The sequence below is a fragment of the Glycine max genome, chromosome 20 (assembly GCF_000004515.6).
Source record: "Glycine max cultivar Williams 82 chromosome 20, Glycine_max_v4.0, whole genome shotgun sequence".
Classification (NCBI taxonomy): Eukaryota; Viridiplantae; Streptophyta; class Magnoliopsida; order Fabales; family Fabaceae; genus Glycine; species Glycine max.
The window spans coordinates 26,445,869-26,451,870 of record NC_038256.2 but is presented as its reverse complement, the minus strand read 5'-3'; the positions used below and the strand labels follow the sequence as shown (position 1 = coordinate 26,451,870).

Below are 6,002 nucleotides of genomic sequence, written 5' to 3'. Positions count from 1 at the left end.
ATTACAATTCAAATGATCGGTGGAAATTTATTTTATTTTTTGATTAGGCGAGAAAATGACTTAAGTAAATGACTAAAGCACGTCAAAAGGGGGTACGGAAAGTAAATGAAATGAAAATAAAAGCACCTGAAAACAAATGAGGACCACTAAGGGTACATAGAATGAATTGAAAAGTTTTATTTCGGGAACTTACCGGTTGAAGATCGAAGAATGACGAAGAACGAACGAAGAACGTCAAAGAACGGTTGAAAATCTTCGCAAAATTACCCACGAAAACGTTACAGAAACGTTACGGAAGCGCCTCAACTTGGATTTTCTTCATGGAAACAATTGTTTTTCACTAATTTTAAGTGATCTCGAAATACCAGAAGGGCTGAACATTTTTTCCCTTCACCTCTCCCCCTATTTATAGGAAAATAGGGGAGAAGCTTGCCACCCAGCTCGTCCAAGCAAGCTAAGTTGCTTCCTCCAGAAGCAACCGCCTTCTGGAGGAATTTTCTGGAAGGCCCAAGTGGGCTTGGTGGCTATTTGCAACCCCATTTTTACTAAATACACCCTTGCTCTTTTTTGGGGATTCTTTTTCCATAACGTTACGAAACTTTACGAATTTCGTAACGATGCTTGTTTTCTTTCTGTAATGTTACGAAACCTTACGGATTACGTAATCATCCCCTTTTTTGCCTTCCGAAATGTTACGGAACTTTACGGATTGCGCACTAACACTTCCTTTTAATTTCCGGCATGTCACGGAACTTCACAGATTGTGCTACAATGCTTTCTTTTGACTTCCGACATGTCACGGAACTTCACAAATTGCCTAACGATGGGTGCCAAGTACCTCGAAGTGGTCAAACGAGGGTCGCATCCCAACAACGGATGGTCCCCGGACGAAATTAGGGTATGACAGTTGCCCCTCTTTACTTGTCTTTTATTGGATATAAAAGGGAAGTAAAGATAAGACACTAATTTCGTTCGAGCTGATGTGCCATCATTTTCTCCTATTTCTTAACCCTTTTTGCCCCATTTTAAATACTGATTAGTCTTAATTGTCAAATTTATTAGGAAGTTTTATTATTTGGGCCCATTCAGCTAATTTGATGTTTTTAATCTAATTTCAGGAATTAATGAAGCATTCTAAGTTCAGGAATTAATGAAGCATTGGGTTTGAATCCAGAATTGGGCTTGGGCTTGAATCCAGAATTGAGCTTGGACTTTATCTAGATATTATTTAGATTTGATCTCATCTAGATATTATTTAATCTAGATCTTATCTTATCTAGATTTGAATTTCTCATCTAGATATTATTTAATCTAGATCTTATCTTATCTTATCTAGATTTGAATTTCTCATCTAGATATTATTTAATCTAGATCTTATCTTATCTTATCTAGATTTGAATTTAATTTATTTATGGGCCTGGATTTAAAACAGATTTGTAAGCTTTGGGACTGAAAAACTATATAACAGCACCAAGGTTCTAGTTTAGGGGGCTCTTCGATTATTCGTTTTTAGTTTTAGTCTCTCTCTCTCTCTCTCTCTTCTTCTCTCTCCTATTTTCGTTTTTAGTTTTAGGCTTTTCTTAGACACTTTTTTGTTTTGCAATTCCAGTTTTGACTTTTCATTTTAGCAATAAAATTTCGTTCTTCAATCTATAATTTCATTCTCTATTGATTAATGGAAGGCTAGATTTTCTGGTGTTGTTCCTTTTGAGGACGAAGCCCAACTCTCTTTGAGGTTTCGCTTGCAATGTGGTTTCCTGGCAGTTTTCCCTTCACCAGTTATCCCAATTTCGTGAATATTAATCAGTGCACGCTTCGTGTTCGATTAATTGCCTCTGAGCCTAACTTGCGTTCATGCTTAATGGACGAAGGGCTGACTGGTGTATGTGGTGCCTAATCACGTATTGAAAACCCTAAGTTGATTTTCGCTTAGTAAATTGAATTAGGGTTGGATTAAGTGGTTGACTGTTAGGGACGAATTCTCCATAACCCAGGATAAGAGAGTGGCTTCTGAATCAGAGGAAACAACCCGTTTTTAGTATTAGTAGTTTCGTATTCCATTTTATTTGTTTTGCTCTTTAATTATCAAACAACCAAACCCCCCCCCCCATCGTTACTGTTACTGTTACTGCAAGTATATTATGAACATTTGGCTTGTCACTGCTCGTTGGGAAACGACCTAGGATCACTTCCTAGTTACTGCATTTTCATGTTTATTTGATTCGGGTACGGCCTCGATCAAATTTGGCGCCGTTGCCGGGGACCTCTAGTGTGCCGGGGAGCAGTGTCCAAAGGTTCATAATAACTAGCTATTGTTGTGTGTTTAATCCTTTCGTGTTTTATGTTTAATTGTTAGTATTGTGTTAGTATGTGCGTTAGTGTTGATTAGTGTCCTGGTATTTTGTTTAATGTGTGTTCTGTTTCAGTTTTACCATTAAGCGTTTCCCCTGTTTCAGTCTTGGGTGTTTTGCTGTGAAGATTGTGCTTGAAAACAGAGTAGTAGTAGAAATCAGCTTGCGGAAAAACAGGGTAGTAGTAGAAATCAGCTAGAGACGGATTTTAGCGACCACCCATGCTGAATTATTTGGGATTTTTTTGTTTTAGTAGCTAGGGTTGTTATTTTTGGCTGAATTTTTTTGTGGTAACTTCTTTTAATCCATATTTTGTGGGAAAAATAGCTAGAGCCTTTAGTTTGGTCAGATTTGAAAGTTCCAAAAAAACTAGCAAATTTTGTGTTTGTCAAAACTTCAAACGGCCATAACTTTTGCTCCGGTTATTAGAATCGCAATTATTATATATGCATTTGGGGTAGAAAAAAATTTCCTATGCCGTGGCAGCCCGCCATAGGCTGGCTGAGGTCTCCATCGTCCAAAAAAACCGATTCTGTCAAAAGTTTTTTATTTTTCAAGTTTTATTCACTTATTTTTCTTAACCTACCATTTTTAGCTTTCATAGTTAGACTTTGAATTTTTGTCTGAAATTTTTTGTGCTATCTTCTCATCATTTTATAAGGTTGCTCACAAAATTTCAAGTCATTTGGAGGGTAGCTGTAGTTCAAACCTACACCTTTATTTACATGACAAGGCAACTAGTTGTGTGCATGCTGAATGTAGTGTATGACTAGAGGCAATCCATCTGACTTACAACCCTTTGATCCTGAGATAGATAGGACATTTCATAGATTAGTTAGGCATCATTTTATACCTTTTGATCATTCTGAGCATTCCATAACTGGTGAATCTGTGCATTCTGTTATTGGTGATTTTGAACATCCTGATCTTGAGCATTATAATTTTGAGCATTCTGATTCTGAGCATTCTGATTTTGCACATTCTGAGAACATGGCACAGCCTCCACCTCGTGAGAGGACTCTAAGGGAAATGGCTGCACCTGATTTCACCTATGAAAGCTTGTGCATCCAATACCCTGATGAGGATGTCCCATATGTTCTTAAGACTGGACTGATTCATTTGCTTCCAAAGTTTCATGGCCTTGCAGGTGAAGACCCGCACAAACATTTGAAAGAATTTCACATTGTCTGCTCCACCATGAAACCCCCAGATGTTCAAGAGGATCACATATTTCTGAAGGCTTTTCCTCATTCATTAGAGGGAGTGGCAAAGGACTGGTTGTATTACCTTGCTCCAAGGTCCATCATGAGCTGGGATGACCTTAAGAGAGTATTCTTAGAAAAAATTTTCCCTGCTTCCAGGACCACAGCCATCAGGAAGGATATCTCAGGTATTAGACAACTCAGTGGAGAGAGCCTGTATGAGTACTGGGAGAGATTTAAGAAACTATGTGCCAGTTGCCCCCACCATCAGATTTCAGAACAGCTTCTTCTCCAATATTTTTATGAAGGACTCAGTAATATGGAGAGAAGTATGATAGATGCTGCCAGTGGTGGAGCCCTTGGAGACATGACTCCTGCTGAAGCCAGAAATTTAATTGAGAAGATGGCCTCCAACTCTCAGCAGTTTAGCGCTAGAAATGATGCCATAGTCATTAGAGGAGTGCATGAGGTAGCTACAAACCCATCTGCATCATCTGAAACCAAGAAGCTTGAAGGCAAACTGGATGCATTGGTTAACTTGGTAACCCAGCTGGCCTTGAATCAGAAATCTGTGCCTGTCGCAAGGGTTTGTGGTTTGTGCTCCTCTGCTGACCACCATACAGACCTTTGCCCTTCCATGCAGCAACCTGGAGCAATTGAGCAGCCTGAAGCTTATGCTGCAAATATTTACAATAGACCTCCTCAACCTCAGCAGCAAAATCAACCCCAGCAGAACAATTATGACCTTTACAGCAACAGATACAACCCTGGATGGAGGAATCACCCTAACCTCAGATGGTCCAGCCCTCAGCAACAACAGCAGCCTGCTCCTTCCTTCCAAAATGCTGCTGGCCCAAGCAGACCATACATTCCTCCACCAATCCAACAACAGCAACAACCCCAGAAACAGCCAACAGTTGAGGCCCCTCCACAACCTTCCCTCGAAGAACTTGTGAGGCAAATGACTATGCAGAACATGCAGTTTCAGCAAGAGACCAGGGCCTCCATTCAGAGCTTAACCAATCAGATGGGACAATTAGGTACTCAATTGAATCAACAACAGTCCCAGAATTCTGACAAGCTGCCTTCTCAAGCTGTCCAAAACCCCAAAAATGTCAGTGCCATTTCATTGAGGTCGGGAAAGCAGTGTCAAGGACCTCAACCCGTAGCACCTTCCTCATCTGCAAATGAACCTGCCAAACTTCACTCTATTCCAGAAAAAGGTGATGACAAAAATTTACCTAACAATTTCTGTGCAGGTGAATCTTCTTCCACAGGTAATTTTGATTTGCAGAGGCAGCACATTCCCCCTCTTCCATTCCCTCCAAGAGCAGTTTCCAACAAAAAAATGGAAGAGGCAGAGAAAGAGATCTTGGAAACGTTTAGAAAAGTAGAGGTAAACATACCTCTGTTGGATGCAATAAAGCAAATTCCAAGATATGCTAAATTCTTGAAGGAGCTGTGCACTAATAAGCGGAAGCTTAAAGGAAGTGAACGAATTAGCATGGGCAGAAATGTCTCCGCATTGATTGGTAAATCTGTTCCTCAAATTCCTGAAAAATGCAAAGATCCAGGTACATTCAGCATACCTTGTATCATAGGGAATAGTAAGTTTGACAATGCCATGCTAGATTTAGGAGCTTCTGTTAGTGTTATGCCTCTGTCTATTTTTAATTCTCTATCTTTAGGCCACTTGTAGTCAACTGATGTGGTAATTCATTTAGCTAACAGAAGTGTTGCCTATCCTGTTGGTTTCATAGAAGATGTCTTAGTTAGAGTTGGTGAACTGATTTTTCCTGTTGATTTTTATATCTTGAATATGGAAGATGGATTTTCTCAAGGATCAGTTCCCATCATTCTAGGCAGACCCTTTATGAAAACTGCTAGAACTAGGATAGATGTTTATGCAGGCACACTGTCCATGGAGTTTGGTGATATAACTGTTCATTTTAATATTCTGGATGCTATGAAATACCCATCTGAAGATCTTTCTGTATTTCGTGCTGAAATAATTGACCATGTTATTGATGAATACATGACTGATCTTTATTCTAATCTGCATGCCTCTCACTCTTCATGCATTGAGTCTGAAATTGTACTTGATCATATGTCTGAATTTGATGCTGAGAGTGAATCTGAGAGTGATATTGATTGCATGCCTGGTGGTGGTGTTTTACCTCTTGAGATTGATTTTATAGAGTCAGATAGGACTAACCATGTTTCAGGAAGTACACATACCTCTGACTTTCTTTATGAGGTCAAGGCTGAGAAACCATCTCCTTCTACCACTGTCCAACCGACCACACCAGAATTGAAGCCTCTGCCATCAAATTTAAAATACGCTTACTTGGATGATAGCAAGAGTTTTCCAGTGATTATATCTGCCTCCCTTGCTGATGAGCAAGAGGAGAAGTTGTTGTCAGTTCTCAAGAAGCATAAGAAGGCTATA

The 6,002-nt window shown here is 39.6% G+C and overlaps 1 non-coding gene across 1 annotated transcript; it reads right to left on the bottom strand.

Annotated features, from left to right (window-relative positions):
* Positions 1-3,719: 3,719 nt before the first annotated feature.
* Positions 3,720-3,826, bottom strand: LOC113000805 (small nucleolar RNA R71). The gene has a single exon (XR_003266126.1). It is a non-coding gene; the product is annotated as a small nucleolar RNA R71 (small nucleolar RNA).
* Between the last annotated feature and the right edge of the window lie 2,176 nt (positions 3,827-6,002).